The sequence below is a fragment of the Meriones unguiculatus genome, chromosome 18, assembly GCF_030254825.1.
Source record: "Meriones unguiculatus strain TT.TT164.6M chromosome 18, Bangor_MerUng_6.1, whole genome shotgun sequence".
In the NCBI taxonomy this organism is placed as follows: Eukaryota; Metazoa; Chordata; class Mammalia; order Rodentia; family Muridae; genus Meriones; species Meriones unguiculatus.
Genome location: NC_083365.1, coordinates 11466369 through 11484382, shown reverse-complemented (window position 1 = coordinate 11484382; position 18014 = coordinate 11466369). Strand labels below are relative to the sequence as shown.

Genomic DNA, 18014 nt, shown 5'->3' with positions numbered 1-18014 from the left:
GTTTAGTTCATATTTAGACAGTCATGTTGGTGATACTCTATGGGAGCAGCTTCTGACATTCCTAGGAAACACAATCTCATACTAAACTACCTGTTTTATACTCTTTTTGCAATGTTCCTGAGCCTTAGGTGTGGGAACTGGTTTGTAGATGTATCTGTTGGGACAGGACTCCACAACTCTGCATTTTGACTAGTTGTGGTTTTCTGTGATGGGCTGTGTAGCAAAGAGAAGTTTCCTGATGAGGACTTAGGACTACACTTACCTGTGGATATAAGGATACATATTTAGAATGTAGTTTGGAATAATGCTGGCTTAAAGTAATAGTGATAGATTCTCCCCCAAGATCCATGATTTTACTACCCGAGGTGGTTGGATAGGTTTTTTCAATACCAGGTATGATTTCTCTCTTGTTGAGCAGGTCTTAAGTCCAATTAGAGAGATGGTAGTCACTGCTAAGGTTTTCATGCCACTAATGAGCCCTCACTTTTATTGGGCCCTGTTGGTTGTTGCTGTGATTGGTTCGTAGACATCACAGCTAGGTAGGACGGTTGATTTCTTCTCTTTTTTGGAAGACTGCATGGTCTTCTGGTAACATGAAAACTTGTCCTCTAGGAGGAGGCATTCAGGTCAGTTACAACTGAGGTGCTTCTGCACCCTGTGCCTGAAATGCAATGTGACTTCCACCTCTGGGGGTTGAGGGCCACCAAGCTCTGTAGCAATAGACTGAATATTTTTGGAGTTTTTTGGACAGCCCTGACCAGCAACTCAAAAGAGGGCTTCTCATGCCTGGTGTTGTTTGTTTTTGTTTTTTAAGCTGGTAATTCACTCTAAGATGAAGCATTGTCGGTCCATATAAGAAAAATTCATTTATGCTTTATTTATACATGGACTTACTGTTCTATAGTTCTTCTTAGGAAAATAGTTAATAGTATGATTCCTTGCGACTTACTCTTACTTTACCTTCCTTCACTCCTCATCTGAATTTATCTCCCCCTCCTCCCTAAATAGTCATCCTCTTCCTCATTTCCCTCATCAGATCACAGGTACCCTGCTCTGTTTATTTTTTGTCCAGATGTCTATTGGAGATAATGGGGCACTGAAATTGCCTACTATTAATGGGTTGATGTTGACCTTTAAATCTAGTAATACATTTTTTAAAAAAATGAAATAGGGTGTTCCAGAGTTTAGTCCCTATACGTTTAGGATAGTAATATCTTCTTGGTTAACTGTTCTCTTGATTAGAATGAAGAATGTTCTCTTCTCATTAGTTTAGTTTGAAGTCTACTTTGTCAAATATTAGAATAGCAATGCATGCCTTTTTTTTTTTCCTGGTCCCATTTTTTTTCCTGGTTCCATCCTTTTACTCAAAGACAGTGCCTCTCTTTAAAGCTAAAATGTGCTTTTTGTAGACAGTAGATATATGGATTTTGTTTATTGATTTGTTCAATCAGCCTGTGTCTTTTTGTTTCGGGGTGGGGAGTTGCAACAGGGTTTGTTTGTTTGTCTTTGGCTGTTCCGGAACTCACTCCGTAGACCAGGCTGGCCTCAAATTCACAAAGATCCACCTGCCTCTGCCTCAGCCTGTGTCTTTTGTTTGGGAAGTTGAGGACATTATTGAAGTGTATAAGTTAATTGCAGTCATTATATTGTTGATTTTTTTGTGTTGTTGTTTGTGATCTCAGCGGTATTTTGTGTTTTAGTAATTATAGTATGCTCATCCCTGTCTTTAGTCCAAAATATTGTTTCCTGTATTTTCTTTAAGTTTGATTTGTTGGATATAAAACTTTTAGGCTGTTTATATTGTGGAAAGTTTTTCTTTCTCCATCGACCATGACAGATGTTTTGTCGAGTATATTAGTCTAGAATAGCCAGAGAGATCTTTAGCACTTGGAATTCATTGCTTCAAGCTCTTCTGTCTTCCAAGTTCCCATCCAGAAACCAGCTGTTATTCTGGTGAGTTTTCCTTTATATGTGATTTGTCTTCCCTGGGTGCTTGCAATACACTTTCTTTGTTATGTATACTTAGAGTTTTAACTATGAGAAGGTGTGGAAACTTTCTCTTCTGGTCCTGACTATTTGGTGTTCTGCATGCTTCTTATATCTGTATGGGTGTGTCTTTCCTTAGCTTGTGGGAAGTTTCCTTCTATGATCTTGTTGAAGATCTGGTTATGCAATTGACTTGGGATTTTTTCTCTCACTGTGCCTAGAATTTGAAAGTTTGCTCTTTTCATGTACCCCACATTTCCTGGGTGTTCTTTTCCTGTGGGTTTTTTTTTTTTCATATCTTCCCTATGTTGTTTATTTCTCCTACTTTATCTTTGAGCCCTGATATTATATCTTCTGCTCAACCCACTCTACTTGTAAGGTGTTCCTTTAAATTTTGTAGTTGGATTATTTTAGTGCCTCACCCTATCTTGTCAGTTATAGGACACAGCCACAGGCATATGGGACCCTGGGAGCTTTAAAAACAACCAACCAACCAATCACTGTGCTGTATCTGGCACTTGATTTTGTCATATAGCTCTTTATACATATCCTTTCTAGGACCCATTACAACTAAGTACTAAAACAAGTCCTATTGTACTAACAAACACTTAAAAATTTGGCAACTTATAAAAATATTAATCATATTACTGGAATCCTTTACTATCCACAGGATCAAGCCATTATAAAACACCATCAAATGTTTAATTAGAAAATTTAAAAGTAAAAAGGGAGTTATATACAGGAACCTATACCCCACATACTATGCTATATTTAGTTATGCTAACTTTAAATTAAATTTTTTCACTTTGTTTTCCATTCCCAGGGGGATTCTTGTGTCCCACATTGAGCCCTCCTTGTTGCTTATCCCCTCTGCCTCTGTGGACTGTAGCATGATTGTCCTTTACTTTAGAGCTAATATCCACGTAGAAGTGAGTACATACTATGTGTGTCTTTCTGGGTCTTGTTACCTCACTTAGGATGACTTTTTTTTTCTAGTTCCATCTACTTGCCTGAAAATTTCATGATGTCATTATTTTTAACAACTGGGTAATTTTTCCTTGTGGAACTATATCACATTTTCTTTATCTACTCTTCAGTTGAGGGACATCTAGGTTGTTTCCAGTTTCTGGTTGTCATGAATAAAGTGGCTACGAGCATGTGAGCAAATGCACTCGTGATGCGATGGAGCACCCTTTGGGAATACCTTCAGGAGTTGTATAGCTGGGTCTTGAGGTAGAGAGATTATCAATAAATTTTGTCTTTAGGTAGAATGATTATCAATAAATTTTGTAGGTGGACTCGGGGCAGATGGGGTTGAGAACAGGAGAATCAGGTTGAAGGGGGAAGGGAGAAAATACTGGGAAAAAAAGAATAGAACTGGGAGGCATTTCAGGGCAAGAAAGAAACCTAGTGCCGTGGAACCTTCATGTAATCTACGAGAGTAACCCTAGCAAAGACTCCTAACCTCGCGGGACAGGGAGCTTGAACTGGCTATCTTCTGTAACCAGGCAAGGCCTCAAATGGAGGTATTGGGACATCAACCCAGCCACAAAACCTTTGACCTAGAGTTTGTCTTGCCTGCAGCATTGTTCTGGGACCGGAGTCTAGCAGAATTGTCATCAAAGACACTAGAGAGACTTCCTCCAGCAGCTGATGGGAGCAGATGCAGAATCCCACAGCCAAACAGTAGGTGGAGCTAGGGGAGTCCTGAGGAGGAGGGGGAGGAGTGATCGGAGGAACCAGAGAGCCAGGGACACCAAGATAACGTGGCCCCAGAATCAACTGACCGGGACTCACGGGAGCTCTCAGAGACCAGGGATCATCTAGGGGTCTGACTTAGGTCTTCCGCATATGTATGTTAAGGCTGAGCAGCTCAGTATTATTGTGGAAATCTTAAGAGTGGGAGAGGGGGGCTGTCCCTGGCTCTGTTGCCTACTTGTGAGACCCTTTTCCTCCTATCGGATTGCCTTATCCGGCCTTGATGTGATGGTATGTGCCTGGTCTTCCTATAACTTGTTCTAACATGTTTGGTTGATGCTCCTGGAAGGCCTGCTCCCTGATGAGAAGGTGTCTGTGGGGGGTAGATCTGGGGGAAAGGGGAGGCGGGGAAGACTGGGGGAAAGGTAGGATGGAGAAACTGTGGTTGAGATTTAATACAGGAGAGAAAAAATTTACAAAATCATGTTAACAACTTCATTTTTTTTTTCACTTTAAAGGATAATGCTTTTTTTTTTTTTCTTCCCAAAGCATTCTTCCTTAGAGGAGACAAAGCTTAAAATATATGTTAAATGAAAAGATCTAAAAACTAATCCGTGGAAAGAACCTGATGTTAACAGGAGGCGAGGTTATACTTTTGTTTTTCCAGAAAATGAACAAAGTCCCAGATGGCTCCTGATAACATCCCAGAGACTGCCAGACCAGTGAAACATCTGAAGGTAGACAAGAAACCAACCATCAAGGGGAGGTGTCCCAAGACGGACTGTAAGCTGATAACTTGGGGAGACATCAAGACTCTAATTCAGTGGTTCTCAACTTCATGTTGTGACCCCTTTGGCAAGCCTCTGTCTGCAACGATACTTACATTCTGATTCATGACAGCAGCACAACTACAGCTAGGATGGAGCACAAACATAATTTTATGCTTGAGGGTCATAACATGAAGAACTGTGTTAAAGGGTCGCAGCGTTAGGAGGTCGAGAACCACTGCTCTAACTCATCAAGCCAAGACTTTAGAGAAACAGCAAGACTACAATACTAATGACACAAAAGTGATACTGTTACGCTTACTGACTGTATTGCACGGTAACTCTCAGCATGTCAATGCAGAATCCAAATGCCTTTTGTCAGGGTATATGGTAAAACGCACACCTATAATAGGATGCAGTATGGTATTGTTTTGCCATGCCAAGGACTGTTTTCATCCTTTAGGACCAGCTGTCTGGGCAAAGAAACTATACAAATATTTAGTCACATCAATGGGTGATATTTTGGTTGGACTACTCTAACTGATTGGTCTAAATGAAATAACAGGAAAGTACTCGTTAGAAAGTTTTTATAGTGGAATCCATGGATATATGCAGATGAAAAGGGGGATACTCATGGCTTGCTTTCCCACAGTTGGTATTAGTGTGCCTAGAATCATGCTAGCTGTTGTCAGTGGCTTAGAAAATAACCTCTGGCTTCTCTTAGCACATGGCAGTCAACAAGAACAATCTTTTTGTATCAGAGGCTCTTCAAAAGAAATTTATATGACATGGGAGTCACCTAAAACACTATGCACAAATAACAGGAGACAATGTAGAATCCACCCACCCACATATTCATAGGGATTCCCCTCATATCCCTGTCAGTGGTGTTCTTCTATCACATTGTTTATGCTCTAAATGTACTTATATCCCTCCTTATTGAAACTCCACCTCTAATCACACCCTTCCCTCTGGTAAACAACTGCCTTTGGGATGGACTTTTTTTGTGAAAATGCGATTTATATTATCCTTCCTGCAGGTTATAAAGGTTTTCGTGGGATAGGCCATATTACACCTATTTTGCTCAGCAAATCTTTGCAATCAATCAATCAATCAATCAAATTAAGAGAACTTTTCCTGAAATTTGTGATTATTCTTTGCATCTATTAGATCCTGTAATAATTGCAGCCTCAATGGCTTTTTTTTTTTTTTTTCTTTCAGAGATAGGGTTTCTCTATGTAGCTTTGGCTGTCCTGGAACTCACTCTGTAGACCAGGCTGGTATCAAACTCATAGAGATGCGCCTGCCTCTGCCTCCCAAATACTGGGATTTAAGGCAGTGATGGCACTGCCCAGCTACAATGGCTTTTTTGTTTCCTATCCCAGGAGTAGTTACTGGAATACAAAGAGAAGTCTCAAAAATGATCTGTATGATTAGTAAAACTACTAATATTACAGCAAAGATATCATCAGAAATCAAAGAAGAGACACATGAATTGAGGACCTCAGTTTTACAATATAAAGCTACTATAGATTTTTTTTGTTGTTGTTGCTCAAGAATAATCTTTGCTATCAACAATTTCCTGGCATGTGTTACTTTAATGTGCCAGATTTTTCCAATGCTATTGATTATCAAATTAATGATTTGTATAAAGAGATAGACAAAAATCTCCCAAGTGACCTTTGAATGGCCATCATGATTAAGATGGCTTCCCCTTTCCTTGGTCCTCTGTTAGGTATTATAATTCTTTCATACTTGCCTATATTAACTAGACTCACAATAGAAGCAATGCATTCAACCATGGCCTCTATTACTGCTACTATTTTTTTCTTTAAAAAAAAAATAGAAATGGGGAGATATAGAAGGCACAGCTCACAGAAAGCATTAGAAAATCCAGAATTGTTAAATACTCAGGCTTTTTTCTTTAAGGAAAGGAAATGACTACTTGTTCACCCAGAAGGCTAGAGCCTAAAGCTTTGTTGTGACAATTGTCACATGGACACTTTTTTCTAGAGTTTTACTATGTTTAAGTGTAAGGAAAATAAGTCGCTTGGTCAGACTCTAGAAGTTTTTGACCCAGCACTGGCTAAGTGGCGCTGACCCAAGTTTCATTATTAACCTCATGCAGACAGTCTCCCTGACAAGTGTGACCTTTGTGGGGACCCCAATGCACTATTAGGTATTTCAACGCCATGTTCATTTCAGATTGAGTCTCTTCATGGTTTCTATCTCCTGACTGGATTTCGTTCTCAAGTCCTAGATTATCTTTGTCATTTCCACCAGCCATTATGTTTCCTTAGGCATCACTTAGGTCTTTATTCTCCTTAAGCTCTTTCACTGAGTTTTTTTCCTTGTGTCTTCTTTAGACTCCATGAACTCTTTGAAGAGGTTTACAATTGTTCTTTTAAGTTTATGCCCGGAGGTTCATATACATATTCTTATTGGTGAACATTTCTAAGCACTGGTAAGTTTTGGAGAGAAGACACTGGCTTGATCCTTCATGCTGTTTTGTTTGTATTTTTGCAATGAGATCAGGGTACATGGACTTTCTTTGTTAGTTCTGTGTCTGGCTAGACCCTGGACAAGATTCTGCAGGATCTGGCTGGATAAAGTGGTTGGATGCTTAAAGTTAACAAACATTAAAGTGCAAGAAGTGGTCAAAATCACAAGGAACAACAGAACAGGCAGGAAGGCAAGACAAGCCCAGTGACATAAAAAAATAAGTGTTTTAAACTTGTTTTTGGTGGTGCACACCTGTGATCCCAGCACTCAAGAGAGTGAGGCAAGAGTATCATGAATTTGAGGCCAAATGGGGCTGCACACTGGGTTATAGGAAAGAAAGAAAGAAAGAAAGAAAGAAAGAAAGAAAGAAAGAAAGAAAGGTTAGAAAGAAAGTTTTTTTGTTTGTTTGTTTGTTTTGTTTTTTTTCTGGCACAGGAGAAAAAAAGAAAACTATTCCCAACTGGAAAAAAAAATAGCAAAATTATGATTGCCTGGTTTCAGAGTTCTTGAACTCTGAATAAAAGTGAAACCTTGTACACTGGAATTTACCCAGATTAGACACTCCGGAGGAATGAAATTCCATTGTCAGCCTATTTAATTAATGCACAATGACTGAAGTGGCAGTCTTATGACTCTATAAAGTTACAGTTTAACTTTAGAAATTAAAGGTCCTATGGTTTTAGAGTCTTATGGTATGTGTAGTTAGAGGAAAGGATTTTATTGTCCCATAGAAATTTAACTGCTCTTGAGTCATACCTAGAAAATGTTTTTGGAATTCCTTCCATTAACTCCAGTCTATATTCGTTTGCACATCCCTGAGCAAATCCCTCAGTTTTTCTTAGCTCAAACCAACCAGCTTCTTTTGGCCCTGATAGCTCCTTCCTGTAGGAGTTACACCTGATAATTTATATATATATATGTATATTTTTAATTTTAGTAATTTAATTAAAAACAATTACTTTCTGTTCATGGATGTCTTTGCCTTCTGTTCATGTATGTCTCTGTACCACTTGCACGCTTGGTGAGCACAGAGGCCAGAAGAGGATGTCCAGCCCTTTGGAACTGAAGTTATGAACAGTAGTGAGACACCTTGTGGGCGCTGGGAATATAACCCCTGAAAAGCAGAGTTCTCTTAACCAATGGGCTGTCTCCCCAGATCCCAAAACTTCGGTTTAATATTGCTTTCAGTTTTCTGAGTTTTAACAAAGAGATGAGGAGAAGTCGATAAAAGGGAAGCCATGTGGTTTGTGCTATTGGGGTACTCTTGAAAGGCTCAGAACTACCACATAGCTGTGATTTCAGAGATGCAGGCTGGCAAGGCAGCTAGAGGACATAGTTGAACTGGTCCTCCTCTCCCTGGGAAGAAAGCTGGTGTTCGCCCTCTAAGAAGATTTGACCCCCAAACTCTAGATTTAGGGAGCTCAGGGACAACCAGAAGCAGGGCTGCTAAGTAGATACTGGGGAACTGAGTGAGTTTACGTTTTGAACATAAACCCTGGTGTTTAAGGCTCAGCTCAGAGCTGGCAAAATAAACCCTTATCCGGCACCCACCCTCTTCTACTGACAACCCTGCTCACCAGGCAAAAGCTGTGAGGAAACTTACCTAGAAAAACTGACCAAAATAGATGCAGAAACTAACATTTAAGGGTTAGGAGATGGCTCACTGGTGAAGGTATTTTCCACTAAGATGGTGACCTGAGTTCTCTCCCTGGGAACCTACTGCTGCCCACACGTACACTGGGGCACTTGTGTCTGCCATCCCCACAGAATTTTTTAAAAAATTGCCTGTTCCATAGCCATTCCACAAGACCATAATCAGTAAGCTCCACCCAGAGATACAAAGCTCCAATTCATAGGCATATGAACAGAGGCCGTGGGTCGTCAGACAGCTGAGCAGTACTGGTAACATGAAAATCAGAGTCCCAAGCAAGCATAATAAAGGAACCTAGGGGAACAGGCAATGATGGGGAGGAGAAAATGGTGCCTTTTAGAATCTCTTTAATTATTTCCCACAGAGGTTAGAGACAATCCTGTTATCTACCAAACAAGATCAGAATAGTATGGATATGGAGAGATGCAGCCATAGATACATTACCAGAGATTTTGGAAAGCACCAACTGAGATGCTGCCAGCTTAGCAGGAGAGTTGGGGTCAACCACTTAGGGTTCTTGGTCTCATTGATAAAGGAATTTAAAAATGGTCTCAGAAGGAACCTTGAGTTCGATTTTATTAGGGCAGGCAAACTGTAAATTTGAAATTGCTTGGAGGAGGATAACTGAGACAGGAGGAGCAAAAACAGTGCCCGTTATAAGCAGCCATCTGACAAAAGGTGTGGAGACAGCTACGGAGAAAAAGAGCGAGGATGCCCAGAGTGTTGAGAAAGCATGCCCAGGGTAAGAACAGCATCCTAAGGGGAAAAGAAGAAGGAGAAGGAAAAGGAGGAGGAGAAGGAGAGGGTGGAGGAGGAGAAGAAGAAAGAAAGAAAAGCTATACTTAGGTAGGCTTAGTCCGTCCACATAACAGCTGCTCCGGGAGCAAGCGCATTAAGGGCAGGGTTTCTGTAACTCCTACGCTTTGGGTAACTTGGAATGTGAGAGGCCAGAGGTAGATTCCATTCTTTTGACCAGGAGGAAATAGCTTTCCCTTAACAGTCCTCAAGAGAGCCCTGATCAAAGTTACTGTAACATTCCCCAATTTGAAGTGGTTAACCCTAACATCATTTAAGAGATGAGCTGAAATTCAGAAATAAAAATAATGCATTCCCACCATGAAAGTTTAGAAATCTGCTTTCAAAGTCGTTCACCAGCAGGGACTAGCGCCTCAGCTAGAGTTTCCGCTGCATCCTTCACACATAACCTCCAGGCTTTGTGCTCATTCAGAAGGCGATAAGGAACCAGAGCTCCCTTCTGGCATTCTTGACTGGGAAAAAAACAATCACATCCCTGATTGCTGCTTTCAGGGTTCAGTTCCTATTTCCTGTTGACATCGTATATAGATGACTTAGATACAAATATGGCCGGATAGAGAAAGAAGCCACGTTGGTGCAAGCATTTGAAGGTAGATGTAGGAGGATTGGATATTCAAGGCTAGCCTCAGTGACATAGTGAGTCTGAGGCCAGCCTGGGTTACACAAATCATCACAACAACAAAAATGAAAGCAAAGATAAAGAGCTCCAAAGAATATAAAAAGAGATTCTTGGAAATTATAGCTTTTTTTTTTTTTAATTAAAACTGAGGAGGGTATGGTGGTATGCACCTTAAATCCCAGCTCTTGTCAGGCAGAAGCAGACAGACCTCTGTGAGTCTGAGGCCAGCCTGACCTATACATAACTGGTTTCAGGTCAGCCAGGGATACATACAGGAAAAATTTTTGTTTGAATGCAAACAAAAATTAAAACAATTGAATGGCAACAGTGAAATTATTTCTCAGGACAGAAAACAAAATAAACACGAAAAAATAGGAAAAAGATAATAATTGCAGTTGAAGTAACTAAGGTAACACCATCTTGTCCTGACTCCATTTTGTGCCTGATTATTTACTTTTCAGCCCACAACCAGTCGCGTCTGCCTTGGCAACATAGCTGGAATTTCTATGACCTTGACCGTGGCCCAGATGTATTAACCAAAGTAATTACTGCTTATACAAACTAGACATAAACTGCAGTAACTGAAAACAGTATCAATCAAAATTAATTGTTGTGTTGTCTCTGAAATAACTAGAATGTTCTGTCAAAGCAAATGTTGTAAGGTTACCCTGACACTCATCTTAATATTGATGTAACTGTGATTTTTGCCTTTAAAAATGCTGTACCACTGAGCTTCAACATCAAGAGAGTTTCTGAGGCATTAATCTAGTCTTGGTCACTGTCAAAATTAGTGGCTCATATACTTTTAATTGTTCTAATCAGTGTGGTGGTCCATATGTTTTTCACATGGATTGTTTCATTTTTGGAGGCCCCAGCAAGATTACCCACAGGGATTTGGTTTCAGGTAGGACCTCTACAGCCAGTAGGGAGGTTGCAAGGAAGTGTCCCTGCAGGACATTCCAGGGCCCCATGCCTCCCACTGAGCCTGTAGTGGTCTGGAATGACTGCTGTGTTCTCAGACACCAAGTACAGATGGAGTTCTTTTTACACTCTTAGGAGGTAAGTCTGTCTACTGAATTCATTTCTGGTTGAAATGGATAGGCCACCTGACGATCCTTCCTGGGGACGAAGAACAATAGCCTCTTGGCAGCCCTCTGGATAAGGGGGCAGGCCTCTGGGGATCTTCCTTTGGGTTAAGAGAGATAGGCCCTTTGAGGAATCTTAATAAGGCTTGGGAAGGAAACACATGAAAAGGGTCTTCCCTTCTCCTCTTGTGCTTTATTGGGACACCACAAGAGGAGGACCTTGTTTTCAGATTCTGCCTCTCATGAATATACAGGAGACCTGTGTTTTGAGTGGATGGCTAGCCAAACTCTTGTCTGAATGACTGGATGCACTCTGGACTGATAGTATCATTTCTGTTATTGATGTCTCTATCTTGTTTTGTCTTCCTCAACTGTCTGTCTTGAGGACAGGAGGACGGGTCTGTTCTCCAAGCTCACTCTCACTTAGTGGCAACTAGAAGCCAACCTGAGGTATGTGCCTCAACTTTTAGGGCAAAATCACAGCCCTTGTCACCCATGTTACACGAATGGTGCTAATTCTTTTCTGGGATTATATCAACAGTTCCAGTAGACTCCATCTTCTGATTCCATCTTTGTTTTGTTTTTTATCAATGAACTACACAGCTGTCTCTTTCCTTTCTTTCCCAGACACCATGCAGATCTCTCTTGGTCCTTCCTTTCCAACGGTTTCTGTAATCCTCCCCAGATTTCCAACCCTCAGAGTCTCAGCCCCTCTCATCCCTCTCATCCCTGCTGCTCAGCATCTTGAGGTCTCACCCAGAGCCTGAACTTAGCAAACTCTTGTCTCCCACCTCCCAAAGGGCTCTCCTGGCCCACAAGGAGAAAAATCATAAAGTCTTGCCGGCAAGTTATGCAAGATAAGGTCCCATCCAGGACAGGATGGCCTATGGTACAGGGCAAGTTAGTGGCTGCAGGAACCACGGCACAGGCGTTACAATGTGACCTGGAGTGGAACAGCCAGTCCCACTTCTTTACCTCCACTAAGACCCGAGCATCTCAGTAAGCTTGCCAGCAGGTGAGTCCTGGGACCTCACCTCTCAGTGGCCATGGGGCACAAGGTGAGCTTATGTAGGAGAGCCCCTGAGCTATACAGCTCAGGAAGGAAACTGGAGATAGAAGCTCTTCTGAGTCTCCAAGTTTGCTCCCTCTAAATGAGACAGGACAGCCTTTCTGTTCTTGAAAGTTCTTTACTTTATGCTAGTGGTTTGCTTTTATTTCTGCCCCGCTGAACCTGGACACTACTGCTTTTATTTCTACTTCTCAGTTATAAAGACAGACAACTTAAGGGAGAGGGGACAACCTGATGCCAACATTTCCTGAGTTCCTGGTGTCTGGTTTCTATAGTTTTCTGTTTAATGGACTCTAGCTACAGGGACTTATCAGCTTAAAAAGGACAAGAGTGGAGGAAATATACAATCATTATATTATTCTTCACCTTGAGGCTTCTTATAAGAAGTAGAAAAATCAAGCTTTTCGGGTTGTCTGTCCCCACTAGCAGGCTTGCACAAACCAATTGTGAATTAAAAAAAAAGATCCTCTGTCTAACATCTCTCCACAACAACTCCGGTCAGGCCTGCTATTATAATCACAGCTAGACTTGTTAACTGTTTCTATTCCTTCAAGAAAGAAGGAAATAGGAAGGCCATTGCGCCTCTACCTGAGTATCCATTACTCCCTCCAGCTGGTTGGGCCTCTACCTGAGTATCCATCACTCCTTCCAGCTGGTTGCATGCAACTGCATCAGGCCTCAAGGTTTTCTGGAGAAATTAAAGAATACGGGCAAATGCAGCTGTGGAAAAACTATTAGATCTACTGAGGAAAGGCCTCCGATATTGCCTAACACCTCTACCTTAGAATTTCAACAGATTTGTTGATGTTATGTCTCATGGTATTTAACATTTTTAATCAAGAGAAATGTTCACAAAAAGGTTAAATTGCTAAACATAATTATAGATATTTAGTTCACTGAAGCTCCCCACTTCTTGGTTCTTATTTAAAGAAAGTGTTTTTCCATTCAAAGTCATCAATGTCTTTGATCCTCTTGCTGAAATGAAGATTTTCTTCCTTTCAGGATCTATAAAACCTTGCAGGGGTTGGGGTAGGGTTTAAAATATAAAATTCCAAAGAGAAAAAATAATTCTTAAAACTTATAATGAAAAAGAGGTTGGCAGTCAAAAATCTGTGTACAGGCAATCTTAATTTGTACAGCACAGTGTGTATATAATGTAGATTCAATTTTGTTTAGAAAAAATAAGTAGGTATGAAGCAATGATTAAAAGTATATAAATTACGAGGCTGCACTTTTTATTAAGTAAGAGGAGGTTAAAATGTTTTGATTAATGATGGAGTTTGTATTAAAAAATGAGATTTTGCCCAAAGAATGAAAAGTAAATAAGGATAAAACCACGAAAGCGTAAAACAAAGTCATGAAAGGTCTAGGTAAGGTACACAAACTTCGTGGAAAACTTTGCTCATGGAGGTCTTAGGGATGATATGTTTGTTGTTATGATGTATAAAATCACAAGGTTAGAATTATTGTGGGGCTTTCACGAATCCTCCCATACAGTTTAAAGCTATTTTGCTGGGGCACTCTCTCAGCTAGCTATGTAAACTTATCCTGGCATCTCTGCCGCACTGTCTCTTCATGTGGCTCTCCACGCCTCTTCCTACTCCCTCCATCTCCCTTCTGCTTTCTTCTACCTCTTCGAGTCTCCCAGGTCTTTGCTGGGCATTACCTGCCCGGAAGTCCTGCCTCCGTACTTCCTGTCTCAGCGGCGGGCCATCAGTTTTTTCATTCCACAAAATGCAGCACTTCAGTTTGAACCAATCAGCATCAAGACAACGCTTGATTTAGCTCTTCTGGGTTGCTCTTTGACAGGTGAGGAAGGACAAGCCTTTACGAACAGAAAATCAGTGATAGGTCATAGAAACGGCAATACCAAAATCCTTCTAGCACTGTGCCTTCTGCACAATTATCAGCTGAAAATACAGGGACACACCTTCTCAATGTGAAGGAAGGTCACCTCGACACAGGATGATCTACTCATGGTAACAAAAACTGACTTTGTAGTGAGAATTTTGGTGTCTTTAAAAACCCACTTATGTTATATAAACATGTTTTCATCTTAATCCCTGTTGTGGGATATTGGGGCTGCTTCAGATTGTCCACAGCAGCAGACTATTTGCCTTGTGTGTGCTCTGGCAGGGGTGTGACTTGACCAGCTGAAGATAGTTTAATTCTGGGGACTCTAGAGAGAGTATGAAAAGACCAGTGCCCCAAGAGAAGAGATGCAGCTGAACTCTAGGGCTTCTGATTCCACAGTTACAAGATTGATTTCATCAAACATCATTGCTACTTGAGAGAAAAGGGTATGAGGATCCATCTTCCTTCCTCCTGGCTGAGATTTGGAGCAGGCAGGAAGGCAGGGTGGAGGAGTGACTAAGAATATCAATTGAGCTAACAGGACAGGGAGAGTTTGGGAAAGTGAGGCCAACATCTGCTTCCTGTAGTGAACTCTTGAGACACAATAGTGGCTGGGTTTTAGCAGATGTAAGGCTTGCTAGAAAAAGAAAACATTTATCAGGACTCTGGCCAATAATGCACATGAAGCTGTAAAAAGTATAAGTCTAGCACAGTCTTCTGAAGGTAAAAAAGGATTCCTGATTCCTGTAGCTGTTGTTGCTGGTTTGTCAAGTGGTCAAGAGAAAAGAGACAAGAAGAACAAGTTGGAGATATCCTAACTAGACAAAGATTGGACTTGTCCTCAAAGAACTCAATGCCCCTAATTAGCAGAAAGCAGTCTAAAAAGATCTCAATGGCCCCTCTCCCCACTAATCTTCTGTTTCTCCTGCTGGTGCTAGAGTGTTGGAAGGGTTGGGGTGGAGAAGGTGAGAGATATAAGAACCCAAATATGTGGAAAAAAGGGAAACCTCCTCCATTGCTGGTGGGAATGCAAACTTGTACAACCACTTTGAAAATCAGTCTGGTGCTTTCTCAGAAAATTAGGAATAGTGCTACCTCAAGACCTCAAGATCCACCTATACCACTCCTAGGCATATATCCAAAAGATGCTCAAGTACACAACAAGGATATTTGTTCAACCATGTTCATAGCAGCTTTATTCCTAATAGCCAGAATCTGGAAACAACCCAGATGCCCCTCAACTGAGGAATGGATACAGAAATTGTGGCACATTTACACGATGGAATACTACTCAGCAATTAACAAGGAAATCATGAAATTTGCAGGCAAATAGTGGAAACTAGAAAAGATCATCCTGAGTGAGGTATTCCAGAAGCAGAAAGACACACATGGTATATACTCACTTATAAGTGGATATTAGACTTATAATATAGGATAAGCATACTAAAATCTGTACACATAAAGAAGCTAAGGAAGAAGGAGGGCCCTGGATAAGATGCTCAATCCTCATTCAGAAAGATAAATGGGATGGACATCAGAAGAGGGAGAAAACAGGGAACAGGACAGAAGCCTACCACAGAGGGCCTCTGAAAGTCTCTACCCAGCAGGGTATTGAAGCAGATGCTGAGACTCATAGCCAAACTCTGGGCAGAGTTTAGGGAATGTTATGAAAGAAGGGGTGATAGAAAGAAGGGATAGGAGCTCCACAAGAAGAACAACAGAACCAAAAAATCGCCCCAAGGGTCTTTTCTGAGACTGATACTCCAACCAAGGACCATGCATGGAGATAACTTAGAACCCCTGCATAGATGTAGCCCATAGCAGCTCAGTCTCCAAGTGGGTTTCCTAGTAAGGGGAACAGGGGCTGTCTCTGACCTGAACTCAGTGACTGGCTCTTTGATCACCTATCCCCCCCACCCCCCCAGGGGGGAGCAGCCTTACCAGGCCACAAAGGAAGACAATGCAGCCAGCCCTGATGAGACCGGATAGGCTAGGGCCAGATGGAAGGGGAGGAGGACAGCTTCTATCAGTGGACCTGGGGAGGAGTATGGGAGGAAAAGAGGGAAGAAAAGTGGGATTGGGAGGGGACAAGGGAGAGGGCTACAGCTGGGATACAAAGTGAATAAATTGCAATAAATAAAAAAATTAATAAAAAGAACCCAAATAAAATAGATAAAAATATGCCAATATCACTTAAAGATGTATGTCTAATAAAAATATGTATCTAATCACTTACAACATTGATCACTTGGTTAAACTTTAACCTTTTGGAGAATAGACTACTCAGCAATTAAAAACAAGGAAATCATGAAATTTGCAGGCAAATGGAAGGAACTAGAAAATATCATCCTGAGTGAGGTAACCCAGAAGCAGAAACACACACACAGAATATACTCACTTATAAGTGGATATTAGCCATATAATATAGAATATTAGAAATATACTAAATACACTAAAATCTATAGTCCTAAAGAAGCTAAACAACAAGGAGGACCGAGGGAAGATGCTTAATCCTCATTCAGAAAGGCAAACAGGATAGACATGGGAAGTGGGAGGAGACAGGGAACAGGACAGGAGCCTTCCACAGACGGCCTCTAACAGACTCTACTGATCAGGGTATCGAAGCAGATGCTGAGACTCATAGCCAGACTTTGGGCAGAGTGTGGGGAATCTTATGGAAGAAGGGAGAGATAGAAAGACCTGAAGGGGACAGGAGCTCCACAGGGAGACCAGAGACTGATACTCATGGGACCATTTTTAAAAAGCTATAATACTTATTGCAGAGACACCCCCCCCCCCACACACACACAGCTGAACTGGAAATCTTAAGACACAAAGTCTTGTTCCGTGTCCAGCTCTTCTGGGAGACACAGAATGACATGTGAGTTTATTTCTGGGTCTTCAATTCAATTCCACTGATCTGTTTGCCTGATCTTATGCCAATACCATGCTTTTATTTTACCATGTTTTTGTTGCTTTTTAGTACCTCTTCAAATCAGGGATGCTGATCCCTCCAGTAGTTCTTTTTTTTTTTTTGTACAGGATTGTTTTTGCTATCCTGGGTTTTTTATTTTTCCGTATGAAGTTGAGAATCTCTCTTTCCAGATCTGTAAAGAACTGTGTTGGAATTTTTACGGGAATTGCATTGAATCTGCAGATTGTTTTTGGTAAGATGACCATTATCTACTCCCTTTGACCAAGCTGCACATGGAGTACATATGTATAGGGGGTCTAGGCTCTTTGGTTGGTGGTTCAGTCTTTGTGAGCCCAGGTTAGTCGATTCTGTACTTCTTTTGGTGTCCTTAGCCCTGCCTGATCTCTCTATCCTTCTTCCCACTCTCCTACAGAACTCCCTAAGCTTAACCTGTTGTTTGGCTGTGGGTCTCTGCATCTGTTTCCATCAGCTGCTGGACGAAGCCTCTCAGAAGACAGTTATGCTGGCTCCTGTCTGCAAGCACAGCAGGTTATCATTAACAGTGTCAGGGGCTGGCTCTCTCCCACGGGCTGGGTCTCATGTTGGTTTGCCATTCCCTCGATCTCGGCTCCATTTTTACCACTACACTTCTTGTAGGCAAGACAAGCCTTGGGTCGAAGGTTGGTGTCCTCCTCCCTCCACTGGAAGTCCCACCTGGCTACAGGGGGTGGCAACTTCAGGTTCCAAAACCCCTGCTGCTAGGAGTCTCAGTAGGGTCACCTCCATAGCCTCCCAGGAGCCTCCCCTGTCCCAGAGATGCCTAGGCCCACTGATTTCTGTTCTCTCTCCCGGCTCTCTCCTCCCACCACCCCTTCTACCCCGCTCCCTGCTCTCTGCACACCTGATTCCCAGTTCCGTTACCTTCCACACCCCCTTTCACCCCTAGCAAAGAAAGTAGGGGCTATCTTCAACGTGTTGTCTGCTAATGGATCCCTTTCCCCTGGCTGGGCTGCCTTAGGCCCCAATGGGAGAGGATGCTCTTAGTCCTGCTGA

At 41.7% G+C, this 18014-nt stretch overlaps 1 pseudogene; it reads right to left on the bottom strand.

Moving 5' to 3' along the window:
* The window catches only part of LOC110558611 (large ribosomal subunit protein eL43-like), a 50992-nt pseudogene that overhangs the window by 11337 nt on the left and 21641 nt on the right, over positions 1 to 18014 (bottom strand).